This window comes from Pinus tabuliformis, chromosome 5_1 (genome assembly GCF_031772625.1).
Source record: "Pinus tabuliformis cultivar Carrire ecotype Pingquan chromosome 5_1, CPIR1, whole genome shotgun sequence".
Taxonomy (NCBI): domain Eukaryota; kingdom Viridiplantae; phylum Streptophyta; class Pinopsida; order Pinales; family Pinaceae; genus Pinus; species Pinus tabuliformis.
The window spans coordinates 652,249,677-652,276,889 of NC_142305.1; the positions used below are offsets into that span (position 1 = coordinate 652,249,677).

Here is a 27,213-nt window from a genome sequence, read left to right on the forward strand (position 1 = left end):
CCACTATGTTTGTGTACATAACATGGAATACCAAGCAGGAAATCAATAAGCTGAAAGGGCTAGTTTAGATTTCTAATTGGAATTGTTACAAAATTACTAGTATGAAATTGTTAAAAAGAAATTTAAATTTAAAATTGGAAAAAAAAACTCTGTGTGTGTGTGTGTATTATTTAATTATAATTATATTCACACACACACACACGCATATATTCTATGTGGTTCACGGTCCCTAGAGATCGGTGACCACTACATCCACGAAATAATTGTACTAGGCATATCTACCTGTATTGAAATGTACCATAGAGGCTAAATATAAGACAAACTTGATCGAGAAATGTACCTCTAAAAGGGCCAAAATATCCAATAACTCAACTAAACTTTATCTATTTATTTATTATTATAGATTCCCATATACACCCATATTAAATCATAATTTTAAAAATATTTGTTACAATACCAACTTCTAAACCTTTAACCTCATAAACAACCAAAATGGTTTATGATTGGATTTATTAAAAAAATCAAATATATAAATAAAATTTTAAAGCAAATGAAACAATTCTTTACCTTTTTAAAATTCCATCAACCAAATTTATTCTTATTAAACATTAATTTATGTGTGAACTCGTTGAATTGGAAACTAAGACAACCCTTAAATTACAAGTAATCAACAAAATACAAACCGTTTTAATGTTTAGGCATCCAATATCTTTACGAGACCAATAAGTTTAAAAAATAATATTATTATTTTTTCTTATTTATAGCTTAAATCTTTTTTTAAATATCATAGTATTTGTTCTTATCTTAGTTATAATAACTTTTTACTTTCTTGCATAAGAGGAAGGTACTAAGCAACGTTGCATATTACACTTGTTTATAATATAGGTTTAGGGAGATGTGTTGCATGTGGAACATTAATGTGATATATTTTTTATGATATGAAAGAAAAGTGTCATATGATATATATTCATTTATTTTTCCCAAAAATAAACATCATAATTTTATTAATGAAAACAAAATTACATGTTGCAGATATTGTGATGCATTTCATCGGCCAGTGAATGATTGTTGATCAAAAGTTCAAATAATAATAATAATAATAATAACAATAATAATAATGTACAAATGGGGAGAAAAATCATGTTTTTCTCCCTTTTTTCTTCTCAACCTTGCACCACTCCCCTTGAGTCGGCATCGAAGATACAAGTGCAAGTGAAGTGTCAACCTCAAGTCGAGGGTTATCTTTATCAGAATCAGAGTTTTCTGATGTATATAGTCATTTGGATCCACTAGTATCTGGTATTTTTGCCAGCTGTGAGTCCATCAGAAACTGTGGATTTAATTCATGTACTTCTAGTTCTTTGTTCATCTGATTGTCCTCGTTGGGTATGGGGTGTTACACATTAGCTTCCTCCTCCTCATCAGAGATTGGTGGGGAAAATTGCCATCCCTTGGCCTATTTCCCTATTTTCTTCTTTCTTCAGGTATCTTTTTTAGCTTCAGGGCACATATTTTGTAGGTGTTCTGTTTGCTGACAGATTCTGCATCTAAATGTTGTATTTTCATAATCTAGTATCTGTGTCCAGCACCTCTATTTGTGCTTCAGTTGTATGCGGTCTGGCAAGCCTTTGCTGAGATCTACTTCCACACAAATTCGTGCGAATGTGAAAATTCTTTCCTCTAGTCTTTGTGTGTCCATTTTAATGTATTGCCCGATGGTGTTGCCAATGCCTGCAAGGACTTGCTGGTTCCAAAGATGTAATGGGAGATTGTGCAAACGAACCCAAACTGGCATCCTGGAAATAACCATAGTATTTACATCAAATTCCGGAAACCATGGTGTGATGAAGAGACCCGTGGATCCCCAGAACCATGGTCCTTCCCGTAATATAATGTCTCTAGCCTTTGTTGAAGGGAAATTCACAATGAAGAACCCCTTGGAACAGAGGTGAATATCACAATGAGTAGTCCAGTTTGCGAAAATCCAATGAAAGAGCTTAGTGGGTTTTGGCCAGTAATAGTCGAATCGATAGATAATAGCTTGTTTTTCAAAAGTATTACAATGCTCATCTGTTTCTGGTATATCTATGTTTAATTCTAGGATATGATTCAGTTGCTCCATAATATATGGACTGGGTTCGGTTCTCATTGAAGGTGTATTTTTCCCTTGGAGGATGTTCTGGAAAGAAAGTCCTCCATTTTGTGCTTCTGATGTGTTTCTGTATTTTTTGTTGAACTGCTCCCAATGCCTCCTCGTGTATGATTTGTTTGTTGTAGTCTATTGTGCCACCTCTTAGCCTCAGATTGAGTATTATAGTAGACACAGGTAAAATATAGTAGTTTGTGAGGGGTCTAAGATCCTGGAGTGCTCTGCGCCCAAAAATCAGATATTGTAATCCAGCAGGATATCCAATATGATGGGAGATAAGATTCTTCAAATGCAACACACAGTTTGTTGCAAGAACGCAAACCAAAAGTGACATCCCCGAAGGAGTTTTAATAAGAATTTGAAATCGAAGAGAATTTACTAGTGGTGAGGGTTATGATTCCGTCTAGAGGTGGCTAGGCCAAGCAGCATCAGGTGCGCCACATTGCATTGAGGTCTATGTGGACTCCTTCAGGTATTGTTGCCCTGCTCCTGGTAACCAGTATCCTTCTTGACTTTCTTTGTAGCCCCGACGACTTTCTTGGGTGAAGGCTTCTTCGCAGCCTTGGGAGCAGAGGGCTTGGCAATCGATCTTATAGAAGACCTTTTCGGAATAGCAAGCTTAGCGACTACAACAGGTTCCTTGGCTATGGGAGTCATCGCCTTAGGAGCCGCATGATTCGCAGCTATCTTTGGAGCCGCAAAATTCTTTGGAGACATAGGCTTGACCTTCTTTGGTGCCTCGGGCTCAAAGGTCATGGGAGGGGCCATTACAGGAGCCTTGGCAGCAGGTGCTTTAGGCTTCTTGGCAAGCTTATAAGAGCCTTTCACTTTTATTAGCTTGCTGGTATTTGTCAACTCGTAAAACTGGACCTCAGATTTGTACTTTTCACTCATGAACTTCACTATCACATAAGGGCTCAAACCATTGCGCTCCTTCAGAGCCGTTATGGCTTCAGAGGTCCTCTATAAATGAGGGGGTTGTGCAGGTGGGGGTTTCGAACCCTTGTCAGCAATCGACTTCTTTTCCATTGGGGATTTCACCTTTTTCTCCTTCGATGCCTTCACGATCTTTTCTCCAGCAACATTGGCCTCTTCATTTGCCACGGGCTCGGCCAGGGCGGAATCCCGCAACAAGATTAGTCGAAGCCATGGATCAGTTGTCTCAAAACCCTTGCAGAGTTATTTTTCCTATATTCATTTATATTTAAAATAATTATATAATTTATATAACTATTTACAATTATATATATGAAATTTGTAAAAGCTTTGAGGGTTAACCTAGGGAACTCCCCATTGTTAAAACACCTTTACTATTGGAGAGTTTGATCAACCAACTTGATATGTGATTGAGTACTTAATGATGCAATTGCTCTTTATTATATTAAAAATACTTTTTGAAAATTATCATAAAAGAGATCACCTTCATTTATAATAACTACTTTCTATATTATTACTAATTATATAATTCCATTTATTTTGATGATAAAAATATTTTAGCAATATTAAATTTTTTAAATTAGATTTTGATATATATTATAATAATTAATTATGAAAAAATTAACTTTTAATATTATTTTAAATAATTAATTTTTAAGAAACTATTTGTTACATCGGACAAATCCCTCTTGCGGACAAGAGCGATCTCCCTAGATCCTTGATGGAAACTAGAAACAAGCAAGACAATTGAACCGACTCTTTCCCTAAGTTGGACTTGTTTGAATTATAAGAATTAAGGCTAATGGACGAGGCTCTTACCTATTTCACGAAATGCTCGATGAAGATCCCTTGTTGTGATTTGATGCAACTCCTCAATGCTTGATAAGACTTGCAAACATTGAACATAAAAAGATCAAAATCACATGCGATATAATAATCCAAACAAAACTTCGCCTAATGACCGAGGAAATTAGGAATTGAATTTTCCTTAATAAACATTATAAACCATTCATCACTCTAATAAGACAAATCAATGGGATAAAGTGTTCATTTATATTAATCAAAGATAAAGAGAAGCCTTACAACCTTCGCCTTGATGTCGTGATGTCCCTCCCAAATGCCTTCAATCTCCTCCTTAGATAACAAGCTTTCCAATCTCAAACTAACATCATAAGTTTATCTTCTCTGAGTTCTAACATCCTCAATCCCTCTATCCTCTAGTCATTTTATAGGCAAAGAGGAAGAAATTTCAGATCCAAAAGAAGAGGATGAGACTCCTTAATTGAGGGATTAGGTTTCCATGAGAAAAGGGATTAAGATGCATCATCTGAGGGTTATAGTTTGAAGAGTCATCACCTCGAAGCTTTTATTTGGGCTATGTTTCTAGAATGTACCTTTTATTTTTACTTTCTTGAATTCACCTGCGCAGGTTTATAGTGATAGATAGAGTGCAACTTTGCGTTGTTCTCAGAGTTAATTCCAGCGAATGTGCGGGAAAATCTAGAAAAATCAACGCAGATGAAACCTAACAAGGTGTGACAGCTATTTTCCCCAAATTTCTCATTTACTTCAAGATATTTTGGGTTGTTTGACTTCTAAGGGAGTTCATTCAAACATGTTCATGGATGGTAAAAGGACCCATAAACTGATCAAGTGTCATGGCGACAAATTGACATGTAACAGATTACACCCTAAAGTGTGAAGATTATAAAATAATTTAAAAAAATAAAGCACTTTATCATTCTAAGGATCGAATTAGAGACAATGGTTGGAAACCTGCAAGGAACATTCAAGGATTACAATGCAAATGTATATCAATAATCATCGTTGAGGTAGGCATTCCCATACTTAGATTAAAGCGAACTCAATGAACAAGCATGGAAAAACCAAAATCATATAGATAGTAGACACAGCATGGACGCAACCATCAATCATAAATGGGTCTACATAATTATGAATATAAAATCTCCTTGCAACTTCGATTGATGAAACTAAATCTAGGGTCTTGATCTCCATTTCTCGATCCACAATATGAATCCAACCATGGGAGTGAATGTTTCGAAGTCGAACATGGAAGAAACCACTTGATTACCGGTTAATGATGTGAACGTTTAACAAGTGCGAGAGAAACCACCAATAATGTCAATGGTTCTCAAGGTACTTCCTGTACAATCTATGAAGTGCGAATAGGTGATCTGAAGGTGAACACTCATAGAATCATTCAATCGAAGGCCAATGATGAGAAACTATCATCGATGGCAAGAAACCTGCCATTAAGGCATGTAGGTCTGAAGGTACTAAAGGTTTTTAGATCAACTTCCTAGATAATGAGCTGAAGTCGATAGGAAGCGACCCATCATAGGAAAGCCCATGACACGAAACACAATGTCAAATTTCGAAAATAGATTGCAATGACTAACTCAAGGATCGCCAACGCAATTGAAGGCTAGAATTTGTAAAGTGATTTTGAACTGAGGTTGAACTTCTCTTGAACACATAACGACACATCAATTGACTTGGCAGCATTTGACTTAACGATAATACCAAAAACCATGAAGACTTTCAAATGAGGTTCAATTAATTGTAAGACAAATGGATTTCCCAACCCAAACATGAATGTGACAGAGTGTCGTGTTCAAAAGTGACATGCTACCTTTAGAAATGATAATGTAAAATGGAAACCTTTTCTCAATTCCCCCCCACCATTACTAGCAAGTACCTCTTTGTTTTTTACAAGCTTGAAGAGGATAACATGTGCTTGGATTGTAAGCTCATCCTTTGGATGAGTCCATTAAATTATTTTTAATGAACCCTAAGAAGGAATGGTTCGGTCATGTTATGCTTAACGGGTCCTATATTGTTTAGTTTTTATGAGTCTAGTAAAGGATTAACTTGATGTCATTTTCCTTTAAAGAGTTTGAAAAAGACACAAAAAGGAAACTCATTCAGTTCTTTTACCGTAAAATTTTAACAAGCCTGGAGAAAGTAAAGCTCAATGTTTTTCAATTTTAGAGAGTCAAAAAAAAAATGAGTAAACTCTATCAGGCTCTTTTTTGTGAGTTTTAGTCTCTCATGTCTGAAAAAGGGATAAAATAGAACAAGAGATAACTCTATTAACCATGTTCGGTCAACGTATACCTTTTTCATAAATAGTCCTAACTCAGTCCATAAAAGGGGTAAACTTATACTGAGTGGACGGTTGTTCATTTACTTTTACGAGTTCAAACAAGCAAGTACTCACAATCTTTTCAATTTGAAAGAGTCTAAAAAGGTCTTAAAAGAGGAATCCATGATTTTCGCTTTTCGTAATTTCTTAGGAGCATGAAAAGTGATAAAAGTCTGCTAAATAGTCAAAATAATTTATCCTCGCTTGGTAACCTATCCTACACATTCAAACTCAATAAATTGTTATAATTGCTCGAAAATATAATTTCCCGTCCCGAAAGGTTTTAAATATAACAAAAATATTATTTTTTGGCTTCAAAAACCCTATAAAAGCACGAACAATAAATTATTTTCACCATTTGCATTTTTACCATTTGAGAGCAAAGAGAGGATTTTTTACCACCAGACTTCCAGGACTGATTCCGAGCTAACCGGTGGATGAAATTGTGAACCGCTTCTTCCAGGTAGAAGATCTCTCCTTAACTTAGCATTTCATCCGTTTAAAATTCCATTTTAAGCTTCCAGTTATTTTTTTGGGGCAAGATTAGGTTTTAAAATGTGCCCTCAGCCCTGAGTTGGTTTCTTTCACTCGGGCCCACATAGGCAAGTAAAATTTTCCATACAGAAAATCGCCAACTATGCAGATTTTTCTGGAAAAATCCACGCAGCTGCACCATGTCTGTAAAACAGCAGCAACGCATGCAGTGAGGGTTTATTTTTAAACAAGCTTTGGGCCTAAAAAAACATGAGATGGCTTTCAAAAATGATTCTAATCCTTTTTAAATGGTCATTCAGACTATTTGATTGTTTAAAATGGAGTGGAGGGAAAGAGAGCATGAAGCCAATGATTTGGTAGCTTTGGCAGATCCAGCTACCATGTAGGCTCTAAGAACTTATGGCCTACTGAAATACTGACTCATTCCTAGGATGAAAGCTCAGGTAGATCTAATGACATGGCTGGTAAGAACTTGGACTATGCAGGAACAATGTTTCGTGATAGTAGATCATCGTGTTACCATTGACGTCTATGACATCTATTTCTTGATAGGGTTGTCTCATAGGGGAGACTACATTTCATTATTTGGACAGAGGACAGGAGGAGACACTATTGATGGGTATCTACGGTGCTTTTGCAAGGGTGCACCACCCAAGGATGGCAGAATTGATATTCATACCATCGAGCTCTTTCCCCTAAGGACCATTACTTTCATTGTTAGCAAGTTGTGTGGTAGTGTTTCCCTTCATTTAGCCACACCGGCACAGATGTAGACTGTCGTGGAATGCTGGGAATCCACGGTGTTCAACTAGTGCGAGGCAGTGGTGGTAAACATGAAGAGACAACTAACCAGATGCAAGAATGGGAAACTGAAGAATTTCGGTTATGGCGCCATTCTTATTGCTTTTGCCCTAAAGAGGATTCCTCTTCTTCGACCACAACAAATTCTAGTAGATGAGGGCGGACCTAGGGATCCATGCATGATGAGGTGGGTTGCACTAATGGCACGTCATGGAGGCGATGCACCAATAATGAGGTATACTCCTAAGTTTTTTGACTGGCTAGATCAACAGATTGTTCCGATCAAGGACTTTCCATATGACAGGATGGATTACAGAGGTGATCCCAATATCCCACTTCCAGCCGGAACTTGGTGGGGTGATCTAGGTGAGAATTTCTCATTTTTACATATTTCCAATTTTTAATTTTTTATGTGTTTTTGTCTTCAAAGGCTAATTATCCGAAATGCATGTGCAAATGGGGGCCCAAACCGACCAGCAGGGCTAAGATGATTTGATAGACAAGGCGAGCAACCTATAGCAGTGGCGATAGCTAACCTAGAAGTAGAAGATATTCTAACAGAGGTAGAACACAACCTTGAGAGGTTGACTATGAGAGACTGGGATGGATGACATTCCCTGATCCAAATGGATCCGAGAGAACTCTCTAAGCCTTCATAAACCCTTTAAAAATCATGCCCAAGGCCAAAAATACTTTGAAAGATTGAAATTATCGCAAAAGGGATACCCGTAGCATGGCAGAGAAAACCCTTCAGAATGAATAAAAACATTGTCGGGAGGCCCAAAACCCGTGAAAACAGAGTAAACAGAGCTGTCGGCGCTTTAACACAACGTTAAATCAAAGCCATCGGATCTGGCTGATCAATGGCCCAGATCCAATTGGCAGAAACTATCGGCGGGATATCAGTGCTTTGTGTGTATAAATTACGACGGCGATTGGCGGAGTGAATCTGGACCATCGATCAAGCGTGCAGATCGATGGCCCATATTAAATTGGTGGATCGTTATTGGAGGATGCAATGGAGTGCTTTACAACAGCCCAAGGGTTATTGCGATGAGCGATTACAATATATCGCATCACCACATCGCATCAGAACTGTGCAGAGGACCAAGGCCAATGACAATGATAGCAGTGATATTACGAACCTGATAATAAAATAGGCGGCATTGCATATATTTTGAAGTCCGAAAAACTGAGTTTTCCTTTGTAAATCGCATTTTCATTGAATAAATGAAAAGCTAAGGAAAAAGCGTCGATGTGATGTCACGGACCCGAAAGGGTTTATTAACAATATTGAACAGTATTTCAGGTCCGAAAAGCGGGATTTTACAGTGTTTTAGTGCATTTTCGCAGTTTGACATATTTTTCCAAAATACAGAGGAATAGGCCCTCCCGATATGCAATAACGACCTGTGGGCGGACCCGATAGGGGAATGAAGTGTATTAAAGGACTTTGAAGTCTGACATATCATGTTTTGGTAGAATTTCCTTGTTTTATGCATATTTCTCTATGTTGATAAAAAAAACGGTCGCGTTTGGGAATCCGACAGATTTCAAAGGACCCAGGCACTCTTACGTTGCGGAATCAATGGCCACCTCCCCTTCAGGCGTTATGCCATACTTGGGAAACGCTATAAGAGGGATTCGAGTGGACAGAGGCCTAGGAGACTAAAGGACGAGGAGATGAAACGAATAGGCAGCCCATAATGGCTTTAAAAGCCACAGACAGAGAGAAAACAGACAGGCAATGTTGCAAGCAAGTGCGAGACAAAGTGAGGACATAGATTGAGAGTTTTGAGGGAGTCTGTGTACTCAGAGGAAGCTTGAGGGAATCAAGTGAAGCTCTTGTAATTGCATATATTGTGTGTGAGACTCAAACTGAGCTTACTATTGTAAAAACTCTATTTGAAGACTTAATAGAGAGGCCACCACTGAAGGCTGGACCAGGAGATGTAGCCCAGGAGTATTGGGTGAACTCCTTATTAAATCTGTTGTGTTTTTATGTGTTTGTCTATTATAGTCTTTAACTGCTTCAAAGTCTATGTATTTCGCAATCTGATCGATCCAATGCACAAAATAACATAGGCACATCCATGCACATAAGTCTGTAATACCTTATTACTGTCTTCGATCTCATTATCAGGTCAAGTGGTATCAAAGCTTTAGGTTGCTAAGTTTAGACAAGCTTGTGCTAGACTGTTTGTGAATGCTAACTAGGTCAAAGCTTAAATTAGGAGAAGGAGAACTGGTTGAAACTAACCTAGAAATTGGTAGAGTCTATCCTAAGAGGAAAATGACAGAAGAAATTCCCTTAGAATCAAAGTCTCAGTTCATGGACAGTTTCATGACCATGAGAGCCATGGTAGAAGAAATGTATAGAAAATTTTAGAAAGATCTAAGTGAAGATTCTTCAACTTCCAAACAAGACAAAGGAATAGAAGAATCTCTTATAGATGGCCATTCTGAAGGCAAAGGGAAAGGAAAAAAGGCTCCTCTATCCACACCTCTTGATAGCCCTGAAAAAACAAAGAAGAAGACATCTTTGATTAAATTAGATGTTAAATCTGATTTGTTAATATATGATGGAAAGTTAAATGCAGAGAAGCTAGATAACTGGATTAGACAGGTTGATGTGTATTGCAGGGTGCAGAGCATTGATTCAGACATAAGTAAAATTCAGCTGGCCAGCGTACACCTTGGAGGAACTGCCTTGGTATGGTGGGAAGGCAGGACACAAGCTGACTTGAAGAAGCATGGTAAAATTCTTTCCGTTTGGAGTGAATTTGTTTCTGCAATTAAAAAACAATTCTACCCACTAGATTATATGCAGCAAACTATGATGAGTTGGCAAACTCTTTGCCAATTAAAAGGGCAAAGCGTACAAAGATACACTCAAGAATTTAGAAAAAGAGCTTTGATTCTAGGCATTTCTTTAGACTCACCTGAAACTTTGCTGAAGTATATAGGTGGTCTACATAGTTATTTAAGGCACACCATTATCATGTTTAACCCTACTAGCATAGATGAGGTATCTGTTCAGGCTACCCATCTAGAGGCTAGAGGCAAGAATGTGAACCCAGAGACTGGGGGGTCATCAAAACCCACTGCAAGCAAAAACAAGGAAAAGAAGAAGCAGAAATGGAAGGAGAGGAAGGAAAATGTTGTACAAAAGGCCAAACCTTCATGCACTCACTGCAAGAAGGATGGACATGATGATGAACATTGCTGGTCTTTGCATCCGGAGCTGAAACCCAAGAAGTTCGATGGCAAGAAGAAGAAGGTTGTTGCTGCTGTTCAGAGAGATTTGGGGTCAGACTCAGGTGATGAAACAACCATCACAACCACAGGTATACAAGGTAAAAATTCTGAAGCATCTACTAGTAATTCTGCCCAAGCTATTGATAGTGAAGAAAATGAGAGAAGAAGACATGAGCTTTTTCATATTAGAGTTATTACCAAGCATCAAAAGATTGATACTTTATTTGATAGTGGCTCACAAGTAAACTTAATTTCTGAAACAATTGTAAAGAAGTTGGGATTACTAACCACACCTCATAATAAGCCATATCCATTAGGTTGGTTATGTGATAAAGCAAAGCTACAAGTGACTAGACAATGTAAACTTAGGTTTGCCATTGGTTCAACATTTGTAGATGAGGTTGAGTTAGATGTAATTCCCTTAGATATATGTGGGATTGTTTTAGGAAGTCCTTACTTGTACGATAGAAAAGCCTTTTTCTATAGAGCTGAAAATAAGTATCAACTTGTTAAAGATGGAATAGAATATATTGTAAGAGCTCACAAACTCAAGAATAATTATACTCTCATAAACTCGGGGTAGATGAAAAGAATTGTAAATTCATGTAAGCAATTTTTATTGATGGTTGTAAAGGAAAAGAAACCTGATAAAACCAATGTATTTGAAGGTTGTGATCTTAAATAGAACGCTGATTTAGAAAAAGTTGTTTCAGAGTATGATATTGTATTTCAAGAACCTAAAGGTCTGCCACCCAAAAGGGAAATTGTACATTATATTAATTTGCAGCAAGATGCTCCATTGCCTAACATCAGAATGTACAGGTTATCCACTTTAGCGAATGCAAAAATCAAGAAGCAAGTATAAGAGCTGCTCAAGAAAGGGTTCGTAAGACCAAGCACATCTTCATGCAGATTCCCAATAGTGTTGGTGAGAAAGAAGGATGGTTCGTGGAGACTGTGCATTGATTACCGAGCACTGAATAAAATAACGATCAAGAATCGTTATCCCCTTCCTCGCATTGATGATCTATTGGATCAGTTGAAAGAGGCTGTTTACTTTTCCAAGTTGGACCTACGTAGTGGTTACCATCAGGTCAGAGTAGCAGAACAAGAAGCATGGAAGATTGTTTTCAAAACAAAGCGAGGGATGTATGAATGGCTAGTTATGCCTTTTGGTTTAACTAATGCTCTTGCCACTTTCATGAGAGTAATGAATGATGTACTCAGGCCTTTTATTGATGATTTTGTAATTGTATATCTAGATGACAATGGACAATTTTTCATCCATCATCCTTTCAAAAAAAAAAAGGGTTCCGAAGATTCATTGTTGGAACAAATATTTTTTATATTTGACAGTTGGATCAAATTGGAAAAGACCTAAAGTTAAAGATTCATCAATAGGCAACGCTGCCCCAATACCTAACCAAAGGGCTACTGTCACCAAAAACGATTGTTTCTTTCCCTGTAAAATTCTGGCAATCGATAGATCTTGAGAACCAAACAGCTTGGTTTGTATTCAGTAAAACATGGGAAGAACATTTGAATCATGTAAATCAAACTCTAGATGTGTTGAAAAAAGAAAATCTTTATGTTAAATTATCAAAGTGTGAGTTTGGTAAAACATCTTTGAATTATTTGGGTCATATTGTAGGGGTGGTGAATTGAAGATAGATCCCTCTAAGGTTGCAGTCATTGTAAACTGGTCTAAACCCAAGTCTGCTACAAAAGTTAGAAGCTTCTTAGAGGCAGCACAATATTGGAGGAAGTTTATTGCTAACTTTTCCTTAATTGCAGCTCCCTTACATGCTTTGATAGGATTGAACAGGGTGTTTCAGTGGGGAGCTAAACAGTAGAAAGCCTTCGACACCTTGAAAGAAAAAATTAGTACAGCACCAGTACTAGCATTTCCAAATCTTCAACAACCATTTGAGATCGAAACAGATGTCAGTGATTATGCCATGGGAGCAGTGTTGATTCAACATGGTAAACCCATATGCTACCATTCTGAAACTTTTAATTCTGCAGTAGTTAATTATCCTACATATGATAAAGAACTGTATGCATTAGTTCAGAGTGTGAAGAAGTGGAAACATTACTTAATGGGCAAAGAAACAATAATACATATTGATCATCAGCCACTTCAGTACTTGCACTCACAAACTAAACTGTAGCAGTCAAGACACTGTAGATGGATGGGTTTCCTATAGCAGTTTCATTTAGTCATCAGATATAAAAAGGGCATACACAATAAAGTTGCAGATATGTTGTCCAGACCAATCATAAATGCATCTACTATACTTAAGCATAACTTAGTAATGCATGAAATCTACATTGAACAATATGCTCAAGATATAGATTTTAAAGATGTGTATGCAACTTTAAGTAATGGCAAAAAGGTAGAAGAATTGGATTACTATATAAAGGACCGACTCTTGTATCATTTGGGAAAGCTGTGAATTCCACAAACAGAGAGAATTAACATAATTAGGGAGGCACATACTTCCCTCATATCAGGTCATTTTGGTGTAAGCAAAACAGTTGCACAGCTGCAAAGATACTGCTATTGGCCAAAAATGAATGAAACAATTTCTAGATATGTAAGAGGGTGTACCATGTGTGCTAAAATCAAGCCCAGCAATAGAAAAAAAGGCTTATACACTCCACTGCCAGTTCCTTCCTGTCCTTGGGAAATTGTTTCCATGGACTTTGTTGGGGGATTGCCGAAATCTAGAAAGGGACATGACTATTTATATGTTATTGTGGATAGCTTCAACAAAATGTGTATTTTAATACCTTGTAATAAGCAGATTACAGCTGAACAAACAACGAAATTGTTCTTTCAGCATGTTTGGGTGCATTTTGGGTTACCCACTTCCATAGTTTCTGATCGAGACTCCCGATTTGTTGGGAAGTTTTGGTCAAGTCTGTGGGAATTAATGGACACCAGACTGAAGAAAAGCACAGCCTTTCATTCACAGACAGATGGCCAAACAGAGGTAGTCAACCAGACAGTGATCTAGTTGCTTAGGGGTTATTGCAGCAAGCATCCCAAGCCTTGGGATGAACACTTATGTTATGTACAACATGCTTACAACCATGCTAAACATTCTTCTACACAGAGATCTCCTTTTGAGACCTGTTTTGGTTTCATACCAAGGTCTCCCTTGGATTTTGTCTTTGAAAAAGACATAACAGTTATTGGACATAGTGATGTGCACAAAGCAACCAAATTCATTGAACAGATCCAAGAAATTCACCAGGAAGTGCAAGAACAGCTAGAAAAGAGCCAAGCCAAATACAAGGCAAGGCATGATAAACATCGGGTGGAGCATAGCTTCCAAGTTGGCGATCAAGTCTAGTTGTATATCAGCAAGGACAGAATGCAAGGTGAAGGAAAGAAGTTGAAGCCAATAAGGTATGGGCCTTTTAAGGTACTTGAGAAAATTGGTGAGAATGCTTTCCGCCTTGATCTGCCAGCATACATGCACATCTATTCAGTAGTAAATGCAGAAAATTTAAGACTGTTTGAACCTTCTTTAATTGAAGATCCTGAAGAGCAAAGTCAATTGCCTTCCATTGATGATCTGTTGCCTGAATACCTCAATGAGCTACAGGAAGATACAGTTCTAGACAGGAAGGTGAGGACAATGCACAGAGGGGACGTGGAGTACCTTAGAATTGGACTCAAAGGTTCAAAAGCCAACAGTGCCAATTGGATAGAGATTGGGCAAGTGACGCAGTTGTATCCTCACTTAAGCAATGCTTGAAAACCAACTTTTGGTGGTCCAAAAGCCTTTTTCAGTGGGAAGGCGTGATCCAAATGGATCCGAGAGAACTCTCTAAGTCTTCATAAACCCTTTAAAAATCATGCCCAAGGCCAAAAATCCTTTGAAAGATTGAAATTATCACAAAAGGGATACCCGTAGCATCGCAGAGAAAACCCTTCAGAATGAAGAAAAACACTGTCGGGAAGCCCAAAACCCGTGAAAACAGAGTAAACAGAGCTATCGACGCTTTAACACAACGTTAAATCAGAGCCATCAGATTTGGCCCGATCAACAGCCCAGATCCGATCGGCGGATCACTATCGGCGGGATATCAGCGATCGACTTCTTTTCCATTGGGGATTTCACCTTTTTCTCCTTCGATGCGTTCACGGGCTTTTCTCCAGCAGCATTGGCCTCTTCATTTGCCACGGGCTCAGCCAGGGCGGAATCCTTCAGCAAGATTAGTCGAAGCCATGGATCAGTTGTCTCAAAACCCTTGTAGAGTTCTTTTTCCTATATTCATTTATATTTAAAATAATTATATAATTTATATAACTATTTACAATTATATATATGAAATTTGTAAAAGCTTTGAGGGTTAACCTAGGGAACTCCCCATTGTTAAAACACCTTCACTATTGGAGAGTTTGATCAACCAACTTGATATGTGATTGAGTACTTAATAATGCAATTGCTCTTTATTATATTAAAAATACTTTTTGAAAAGTATCATAAAAGAGATCACCTTCATTTATAATAACTACTTTCTATATTATTACTAATTATATAATTCCATTTATTTTGATGATAAAAATATTTTAGCAATATTGCATTTTTTAAATTAGATTTTGATATATATTATAATAATTAATTATGAAAAAATAACTTTTAATATTATTTTAAATAATTAATTTTTAAGAAACTATTTGTTACATCGGACAAATCCCTCTTGCGGACAAGAGCGATCTCCCTAGATCCTTGATGGAAACTAGAAACAAGCAAGACAATTGAACCGACTCTTTCCCTAAGTTGGACTTGTTTGAATTATAAGAATTAAGGCTAATGGACGAGGCTCTTACCTATTTCATGAAATGCTCGATGAAGATCCCTTGTTGTGATTTGATGCAACTCCTCAATGCTTGATAATACTTGCAAACATTGACCATAAAAAGATCAAAATCACATGCGATATAATAATCCAAACAAAACTTCGCCTAATGACCAAGGAAATTAGGAATTGAATTTTCCGTAATAAACATTATAAACCATTCATCACTCTAATAAGACAAATCAATGGGATAAAGTGTTCATTTATATTAATCAAAGATAAAGAGAAGCCTTACAACCTTCGCCTTGATGTCGTGAGGTCCCTCCCAAATGCCTTCAATCTCCTCCTTAGATAACAAGCTTTCCAATCTCAAACTAACATCATAAGTTTATCTTCTCTGAGTTCTAACATCCTCAATCCCTCTATCCTCTTGTCATTTTATAGGCCAAGAGGAAGAAATTTCAGATCCAAAAGAAGAGGATGAGACTCCTTAATTGAGGGATTAGGTTTCCATGAGAAAAGGGATTAAGATGCATCATCTGAGGGTTATAGTTTGAAGAGTCATCACCTGGAAGCTTTTATTTGGGAAATATTCAACCAACTATGTTTCTAGAATGTACCTTTTATTTTTACTTTCTTGAATTCACCTGTGCAGGTTTATAGTGATAGACAAAGCGCAACTTTGCGTTGTTCTCAGAGTTAATTCCAGCAAATGTGCGGGAAAATCTAGAAAAATCAACGCAGATGAAACCTAACAAGGTGTGATAGCTATTTTCCCCAAATTTCTCATTTACTTCAAGATATTTTGGGTTGTTTGACTTCTAAGGGAGTTCATTCAAACATGTTCATGGATGGTAAAAAGACCCATAAACTGATCAAGTGTCATGGCGACAAATTGACATGTAACAGATTGCCCCCTAAAGTGCGAAGTTTATAAAATAATTTAAAAAAATAAAGCGCTTTATCATTTTAAGGATCGAATTAGAGACAATGGTTAGAAACCTGCAAGGAACATTCAAGGATTACAATGCAAATGTATATCAATAATCATCATTGAGGTAGGCATTCCCATACTCAGAGTAAAGCGAACTCAATGAACAAGCATGGAAAAACCAAAATCATATAGATAGTAGACACAGCATGGACACAACCATCAATCATAAATGGGTCTACATAATTATGAATATAAAATCTCCTTGCAACTTGGATTGATGAAACTAAATCTAGGGTCTTGATCTCCATTTCTCGATCCACAATATGAATCCAACCATGGGAGTGAATGTTTCGAAGTCGAACATGGAAGAAACCACTTGATTACCGGTTAATGATGTGAACGTTTAACAAGTGCGAGAGAAACCACCAATAATGTCAATGGTTCTCAAGGTACTTCATGTACAATCTATGAAGTGCGAATAGGTGCTCTGAAGGCGAACACTCATAGAATCATTCAATCGAAGGCCAATGATGAGAAACTATCATCGATGGCAAGAAACCTGCCATTAAGGCATGTAGGTGTGAAGGTACTAAAGGTTTTTAGATCAACTTCCTAGATAATGAGCTGAAGTCGATAGGAAGCGGCCCGTCATAGGAAAGCCCATGACACGAAACACAATGTCAAGTTTCGAAAATAGTTTGCAATGACTAACTCAAGGATGGCCAACGCGATTGAAGGCTAGAATTTGTAAAGTGATTTTGAACTGAGGTTGAACTTCTCTTGAACACATAACGACACGTCAATTGACTTGGCAACATTTAACTTAACGATAATACCAAAAACCATGAAGACTTTCAAATGAGGTTCAATTAATTGTAAGACAAATGGATTTCCCAACCCAGACATGAGTGTGACGAAGTGTCATGTTCAAAAGCGACATGCTACCTTTAGAAATGATAATGTAAAATGGACACCTTTTCTCAATTGCCCCCCCACCATTACTAGCAAGTACCTCTTTGTTTTTTACAAGCTTGAGGAGGATAACATGTGCTTGGATTGTAAGCTCATCCTTTGGATGAGTCCATTAAATTATTTTTAATGAACCCTAAGAAGGAATGGTTCGGTCATGTTATGCTTAACGGGTCCTATATTGTTTAGTTTTTATGAGTCCAGTAAAGGATTAACTTGATGTCATTTTCCTTTAAAGAGTTTGAAAAAGACACAAAAAGGAAACTCATTCAGTTCTTTTACTGTAAAATTTTAACAAGCCTGGAGAAAGTAAAGCTCAATGTTTTTCAGTTTTAGAGAGTCAAAAAAAAAATGAGTAAACTCTATCAGGCTCTTTTTTTGTGAGTTTTAGTCTCTCAGGTCTGAAAAAGGGATAAAATAGAACAAGAGATAACTCTATTAACCATGTTCGGTCAACGTATACCTTTTTCATAAATAGTCCTAACTCAGTCCATAAAAGGGGTAAACTTATACTAAGTGGACGGTTGTTCATTTACTTTTACGAGTTCAAACAAGCAAATACTCAGTAATCTTTTCAAGTTGAAAGAGTCTAAAAAGGCCTTAAAAGAGGAATCCATTATTTTCGCTTTTCGTAATTTCTTAGGAGCATGAAAAGTGATGAAAGTCTGCTAAATAGTCAAAATGATTTATCCTCGCTTTGTAACCTATCCTACACATTCAAACTCAATAAATGGTCATAATTGCTCGAAAATATAATTTCCCCTCCCGAAAGGTTTTAAATATAACAAAAATATTATTTTTTGGCTTCAAAAACCCTATAAAAGCACGAACAATAAATTATTTTCACCATTTGCATTTTTACCATTTGAGAGCAAAGAGAGGATTTTTTACCACCAGACTTCCAGGACTGATTCCGAGCTAACCGGTGGATGAAATCGTGAACCGCTTCTTCCAGGGAGAAGATCTCTCCTTAACTTAGCATTTCATCCGTTTAAAATTCCATTTTAAGCTTCCAGTTATTTTTTTGGGGCAAGATTAGGTTTAAAAATGTGCCCTCGGCCCTGAGTTGGTTTCTTTCACTCGGGCCCACATAGGCAAGTAAAATTTTCCATACAGAAAATCACCAACTATGCAGATTTTTCTGGAAAAATCCACGCAGCTGCACCATGTCTGTAAAACAGCAGCAACGCATGCAGTGAGGGTTTATTTTTAAACAAGATTTGGGCCTAAAAAAACATGAGATGGCTTTCAAAAATTATTCTAATCCTTTTAAAATGGTCATTCAGACTATTTGATTGTTTAAAATGGAGTGGAGGGAAAGAGAGCATGAAGCCAATGATTTGGCAGCTTTGGCAGATCCAGCTACCATGTAAGCTCTAAGAACTTACGGCCTCCTGAAATACTGACTCATTCCTGGGATGAAAGCTCAGGTAGATCTGATGACATGGCTGGTAAGAACTTGGACTGTGCAGGAACAATGTTTCGTGATAGTAGATCATCGTGTTACCATTGACGTCTATGACATCTATTTCTTGATAGGGTTGTCTCATAGGGGAGACTACATTTCATTATTTGGATAGAGGACAGGAGGAGACACTATTAATGGGTATCTACGGTGCTTTTGCAAGGGTGCACCACCCAAGGATGGCATAATTGATATTCATACCATCGAGCTCTTGCCCCTAAGTACCATTACTTTCATTGTTAGCAAGTTGTGTGGTAGTGTTTCCCTTCATTTAGCCACACCGCACAGATGTAGACTGTCGTGGAATGCTGGGAATCCACGGTGTTCAACTAGTGTGAGGCAGTGGTGGTAAACATGAAGAGACAACTAACCAAATGCAAGAATGGAAAACTGAAGAATTTCGGTTATGGCGCCATTCTTATTGCTTTCGCCCTAAAGAGGATTCCTCTTCTTCGGCCACAAAAGATTCTAGTAGATGAGGGGGGACCTAGGGATCCATGCATGATGAGGTGAGTTGCACTAATGGCGTGTCATGGAGGCGATGCACCAGTAATGCGGTATACTCCTAAGTTTTTTGAATGGCTAGATCAACAGATTGTTCCGATCAAGGACTTTCCATATGACAGGATGGATTACAGAGGTGATCCCAATATCCCACTTCCAGCCGGAACTTAGTGGGGTGATCTAGGTGAGAATTTCTCATTTTTACATATTTCCAATTTTTAATTTTTTATGTGTTTCTGTCTTCAAAGGCTAATTATCCGAAATGCATGTGCAAATGGGGGCCCAAACCGACCAGCAGGGCTGAGATGATTTGATAGATGAGGCGAGCAACCTATAGCAGTTGCGACAGCTAACCCAGAAGTAGAAGATATTATAACAGAGCTGGAACACAACCTTGAGATGTTGACTTTGGATATCTTAGAGACTGGGATGGATGACATTCCTTGATCCAAATGGATCTGAGAGAACTCTCTAAGCCTTCATAAACCCTTTAAAAATCATGCCCAAGGCCAAAAAATCCTTTGAAATATTGAAATTATCGCAAAAGGGATACCCGTAGCATGGCAGAGAAAACCCTTCAGAATGAATAAAAACACTGTCGGGAGGCCCAAAACCCGTGAAAATAGAGTAAACAAAGCTATCGGCGCTTTAACACAACGTCAAATCAAAGCCGTCGGATCTGGCTGATCAATGGCCCAGATTCGATTGGCGGAAACTATCGGCGGGATATCGGCGCTTTGTGTATATAAATTACGATGGTGATTGGCGGAGTGAATCTGGACCACTGATCGAGCGTGAAGATCGATGGCCCATATTAAATTGGCGGATCGTTATTGGAGGATGCAATGGAGCGCTTTACAACAACCCAAGAGTTATTGCGATGAGCAATTACGATATATCGCATCACCGCATCGCATCAGAACTGTGTAGAGGAGCAAGGACGATGACAATGATAGCAGCGATATTACGAACCTGATAATAAAATAGGCAGCATTGCATATATTTTGAAGTCCGGAAAACTGAGTTTTCCTTTGTAAATCGCATTATCATTGAATAAATGAAAGGCTAAGGAAAAAGCGTCGATGCGATGTCACGGACCCGAAAGGGTTTATTAACAATATTGAACAGTATTTCAGGTCCGAAATGAGGGATTTTATAGTGTTTTAGTGCATTTTCGTAGTTTGACATATTTTTCCAAAATACAGAGGAATAGGCCCTGCCGATATGCAATAACGACCTGTGGGCGGACCTGATAGGAGAATGAAGTGTATTAAAGGACTTTTGAAGTCTGACATATCATGTTTTGGCAGAATTTCCTTGTTTTATGCATATTTCTCTGTGTTGATAAAAAAAACGGTCGCGTTTGGGAATCCGACGGATTTCGAAGGACCCAGGCACTCTTACGTTGTGGAATCAATGGCCACCTCCCCTTAAGGCATTATGCCATACTTGGGAAACGTTGTAAGAGGATTCGAGTGGACAGAGGCCCGGGAGATGAAAGGACGAGGAGATGAAACAAATAGGCAGCCCAGAATGGCTTTAAAAGCCACAGATAGAGAGCAAACAGACAGGCAGTGTTGCAAGCAAGTGCGAGACAAAGTGAGGACAGAGATTGAGAGTTGTGAGGGAGTCTATGTACTCAGAGGAAGCTTGAGGGATTCAAGTGAAGCTCTTGTAATTGCATCTATTGTGTGTGAGACTCAAACTGAGCTTACTATTGTAAAAACTCTATTTGAAGACTTAATAGAGAGGCCACCATTGAAGGTTGGACCAAGAGATGTAGCCCAGGAGTATTGGGTGAACTCCTTATTAAATCTGTTGTGTTTTTATGTGTTTGTCTATTATAGTCTTTAACTGCTTCAAAGTCTATGTATTTCGCAATCTGATCGATCCAATGCACAAAATAACAATCCATTGCACAAAATAACATAGGCACATCCATGCACATAAGTCTGTAATACCTTATTACTGTCTTAGATCTCATTATCAGATCAAATGGTATCAAAGCTTTAGGTAGCTAAGTTTAGACAAGCTTGTGCTAGACTATTTGTGAATGCTAACTAGGTCAAAGCTTAAATTAGGAGAAGGAGAACTAGTTGAAACTAACCTAGAAATTGGTAGAGTCTATCCTAAGAATAAAATGACAGAATAAATTCCCTTGGAATCAAAGTCTCAGTTCATGGACAGTTTCATGACCTTGAGAGCCATGGTAGAAGAAATGTATAGAGAACTTTAGAAAGATCTAAGTGAAGATTCTTCAACTTCCAAACAAGACACTTCAACTTCCAAACAAGATAAAGGAATAGAAGAATCTCTTATAGATGGCCATTCTGAAGGCAAAGGGAAAGGAAAAAAGGCTCCTCTATCCACACCTCTTGATAGCCCTGAAAAAACAAAGAAGAAGACATCTTTGATTAAATTAGATGTTAAATTTGATTTGTCAATATATGATGGAGAGTTAAATGCAGAGAAGATAGATAACTGGATTAGATAGGTTGATGTGTATTGCAGGGTGCAGAGCATTGATTCAGACATAAGTAAAATTCATCTAGCCAGCGTACGCCTTGGAGGAACTGCCTTGGTATGGTGGGAAGACGGGACACAAGCTGACTTGAAGAAGCATGGTAAAATTCTTTCTGTTTGGAGTGAATTTGTTTCTGCAATTAAAAAACAATTCTATCCACTAGCTTATATGCGGCAAACTATCATGAGTTGGCAAACTCTTTGCCAATTAAAAGGGCAAAGCGTACAAACATATACTCAAGAATTTAGAAAAAGAGCTTTGATTCTAGGCATTTCTTTAGACTCACCTAAAACTTTGCTGAAGTATATAGGTGGTCTACATAGTTATTTAAGGCACACCATTATCATGTTTAACCCTACTAGCATAGATGAGGTATCTGTTCAGGCTACCCATCTAGAGGCTAGAGGCAAGAATGTGAACCCAAAGACTGGGGGGTCATCAAAACCCACTGCAAGCAAAAACAAGGAAAAGAAGAAGCAGAAATGGAAGGAGAGGAAGGCAAATGTTGTACAAAAGGCCAAACCTTCATGCACTCACTGCAAGAAGGATGGACATGATGATGAACATTGTTGGTCTTTGCATCCGGAGCTGAAACCCAAGAAGTTCGATGGCAAGAAGAAGAAGGCTATTGCTGTTGTTCAGAGAGATTTGGGGTCAAACTCAGGTGATGAAACAACCATCACAACCACAGGTATACAAGGTAAAAATTATGAAGCATCTACTAGTAATTCTACCCAAACTATTGATAGTGAAGAAAATGAGAGAAGAAGACATGAGCTTTTTCATATTAGAGTTATTTCCAAGCATCAAAAGATTGATACTTTATTTGATAGTGGCTCACAAGTAAACTTAATTTCTGAAACAATTGTAAGGAAGTTGGGATTACTAACCACACCTCATAATAAGCCATATCCATTAGGTTGGTTATGTGATAAAGCAAAGCTACAAGTGACTAGACAATGTAAACTTAGGTTTGCCATTGGTTCAACATTTGTAGATGATGTTGAGTTAGATGTAATTCCTTTAGATATATGTGGGATTGTTTTAGGAAGTCCTTACTTGTATGATAGAAAATCCTTTTTCTATAGAGCTGAAAATAAGTATCAACTTGTTAAAGATGGAATAGAATATACTGTAAGAGCTCAGAAACTCAAGAATAATTATACTCTCATAAACTCGGGGCAGATGAAAAGAATTGTAAATTCATGTAAGCAATTTTTATTGATGGTTGTAAAGGAAAAGAAACCTAATAAAACCAATGTATTTGAAGGATGTGATGTTAAACAGCAAGCTGATTTAGAAAATGTTGTTTCAGAGTATGATATTTTATTTCAAGAACCTAAAGGTCTGCCACCCAAAAGGGAAATTGTACATGATATTAATTTGCAGCAAGATGCTCCATTGCCTAACATCAGAATGTACAGGTTATCCGCTTTAGAGAATGCAGAAATCAAGAAGCAAGTACAGGAGCTGCTCGAGAAAGGGTTCATAAGACCAAGCACATCGCCATGCGGATTCCCAATAGTGTTGGTGAGAAAGAAGGATGGTTAGTGGAGAATGTGCATTGATTACCGAGCACTGAATAAAATAACAATCAAGAATCGTTATCCCCTTCCTCGCATTGATGATCTATTGGATCAGCTGAAAGAGGCTGTTTACTTTTCCAAGTTGGACCTACATAGTGGTTACCATCAGGTCAGAGTAGCAGAACAAGAAGCATGGAACATTGTTTTCAAAACAAAGCGAGGGATGTACGAATGGCTAGTTATGCCTTTTGGTTTAACTAATGCTCTTGCCACTTTCATGAGAGTAATGAATGATGTACTCAGACCTTTTACTGATGATTTTGTAATTGTATATCTAGATGACAATGGACAATTTTTCATCCATCATCCTTTCAAAAAAAAATAGGGTTCCAAAGATTCGTTGTTGGAACAAATATTTTTTATATTTGACAGTTGGATCAAATTGGAAAAGACCTAAAGTTAAAGATTCATCAATAGGTAACGCTGCCCAATACCTAACCAAAGGGCTACTGTCACCAAAAACAACTATTTCTTTCCCCGTAAAATTCTGACAATCGATAGATCTTGAGAACCAAACAGCTTGGTTTGTATTCAGTAAAACATGGGAAGAACATTTGAAGCATGTAAAGCAAACTCTAGATGTGTTGAAAAAAGAAAATATTTATGTTAAATTATAAAAGTATGAGTTTGGTAAAACATCTTTGAATTATTTGGGTCATATTGTAGGGGTGGTGAATTGAAGATAGATCCCTCTAGGTTGCAGTCATTGTAAACTGGCCTAAACCCAAGTCTGCTACAAAAGTTACAAGCTTCTTAGAGGTAGCACAATATTGGAGGAAGTTTATTGCTAACTTTTCCTTAATTGCAGCTCCCTTACATGCTTTGATAGGATTGAACAGGTGTTTCAGTGGGGAGGCAAACAGCAGAAAGCCTTCGACAACTTGAAAGAAAAAATTAGTACAACACCAGTACTAGCATTTCTAAATCTTCAACAACCATTTGAGATAGAAACAGATGTCAGTGATTATGCCATGGGAGCAGTGTTGATTCAACATGGTAAACCCATATGCTACCATTCTGAAACTTTTAATTCTGCAGTAGTTAATTATCCTACATATGATAAAGAACTGTATGCATTAGTTCAGAGTGTGAAGAAGTGGAAACATTACTTAATGGGCAAAGAAACAATAATACATATTGATCATCAGCCACTTCAGTACTTGCACTCACAAACTAAACTGCAGCAGTCAAGACACTATAGATGGATGGGTTTCCTACAGCAATTTCATTTAGTCATCAGATATAAAAAGGGCATACACAATAAAGTTGCAGATATGTTGTCTAGACCAATCATAAATGCATCTACTATACTTAAGCATAACTCAGTAATGCATGAAAGCTACATTGAACAATATGCTCAAGATATAGATTTCAAAGATGTATATGCAACTTTAAGTAATGGCAAAAAGGTAGAAGAATTGGATTACTATATAAAGGACCGACTCTTGTATCATATGAGAAAGCTGTGAATTCCACAAACAGAGAGAATTAACATAATTAGGGAGGCACATACTTCCCTGATATCAGGTCATTTTGGTGTAAGCAAAACAGTTGCACAGCTGCAAAGATACTGCTATTGGCCAAAAATGAATGAAACAATTTCTAGATATGTAAGAGGGTGTACCATGTGTGCTAAAAGCAAGCCCAGCAATAGAAAACTAGGCTTATACACTCCACTGCCAGTTCCTTCCCGTCCTTGGGAAAGTGTTTCCATGGACTTTGTTGGGGGATTACCGAAATCTAGAAAGGGACATGACTATTTATATGTTATTGTGGACAGCTTCAGCAAAATGTGTATTTTAATACCTTGTAATAAGCAGATTACAGCTGAACAAACAACAAAATTGTTCTTTTAGCATGTTTGGGTGCATTTTGGGTTACCCACTTCCATAGTATCTGATCAAGACTCCCGATTTGTTGGGAAGTTTTGGTCAAGTCTGTGGGAATTAATGGACACCAGACTGAAGAAAAGCACAGCCTTTCATTCACAGACAGATGGCCAAACAGAGGTAGTCAACCAGACAGTGATCTAGTTGCTTAGTGGTTATTGCAGCAAGCATCCCAAGCCTTGGGATGAACACTTATGTTATGTACAACATGCTTACAACCGTGCTAAACATTCTTCTACACAGAGATCTCCTTTTGAGAACTGTTTTGGTTTCATACCAAGGTCTCCCTTGGATTTTGTCTTTGAAAAAGACATAGCAGTTACTGGACATAGCGATGTGGACAAAGCAACCAGATTCATTGAACAGATCCAAGAAATTCACCAGGCAGTGCAAGAACAGCTAGAAAAGAGCCAAGCCAAATACAAGGCAAGGCATGATAAACATCGGGTGGAGCACAGCTTCCAAGTTGGTGATCAAGTCTGGTTGTATATCAGCAAGGACAGAATGCAAGGTGAAGGAAAGAAGTTGAAGCCAATAAGGTATGGGCCTTTTAAGGTACTTGAGAAAATTGGTGAGAATGCTTTCCACCTTGATCTGCCAGCATACATGCACATCTATTCAGTAGTAAATGCAGAAAATTTAAGACTGTTTGAACCTTCTTTAATTGAAGATCCTGAAGAGCAAAGTCAATTGCCTTCCATTGATGATCTGTTGCCTGAATACCTCAATGAGCTATAGGAAGATACAGTTCTAGACAGGAAGGTGAGGACAATGCACAGAGGGGATGTGGAGTACCTTAGAATTGGACTCAAAGGTTCAAAACCCAGCAGTGCCAAATGGATAGAGATTGGGCAAGTGAGGCAGTTGTATCCTCACTTAAGAAATGCTTGAAAACCAACTTTTGGTGGTCCAAAAGCCTTTTTCAGTGGGAAGGCGTGATCCAAATGGATCCGAGAGAACTCTCTAAGTCTTCATAAACCCTTTAAAAATCATGCCCAAGGCCAAAAATCCTTTGAAAGATTGAAATTATCACAAAAGGGATACCCGTAGCATCGCAAAGAAAACCCTTCAGAATGAATAAAAGCACTGTCGGGAGGCCCAAAACCCATGAAAACAGAGTAAACAGAGCTATCGACGCTTTAACACAACGTTAAATTAGAGCCATCGGATCTGGCCGATCAACGGCCCAAATCCAATCGGCGGATCAGTATCGGCAGGATATCAGCGCTTTGTGTATATAAATTACGACGACGATTGGCGGAGTAATCTGGACCGTCAATTAAGTGTGCAGATCGATGGCCCATATTCAATCGATGGATCACTATCAGAGGATGCACTGGAGCGCTTTACAATGGCCCGAGGGTTATTGCGATGAGCGATTGTGATATATAGCATCCTCGCATCGCATCGGAATTGTGCAGAGGAGCAGGGCCAATGACAGTGATAGCGGTGATATTACGGACCCGATAATAAAATAAGCTACATTACATATATTTTGAAGTCTGGAAAACTGAGTTTTCCTTTGTAAATCGCATTTTCGTTAAATAAACGAAAAGCTAAGGAAAAAGCGCCAATGCGATGTCACGAACCCAAAAGGGTTTATTAACAATATTGAACAATATTTTAGGTCCGGAATGCGGGATTTTATAATGTTTTAGTGCATTTTCGCAGTTTGACATATTTTTCCAAAATACAAAGGAATGGGCCCTCCCGATATGCAAT

The 27,213-nt window shown here is 37.8% G+C and overlaps 1 pseudogene; it reads right to left on the minus strand.

The window, feature by feature from the left end:
- Nucleotides 1-2,617: 2,617 nt before the first annotated feature.
- Nucleotides 2,618-27,213, minus strand: part of LOC149166682 (uncharacterized) — a 48,000-nt pseudogene continuing 23,404 nt past the window's right edge.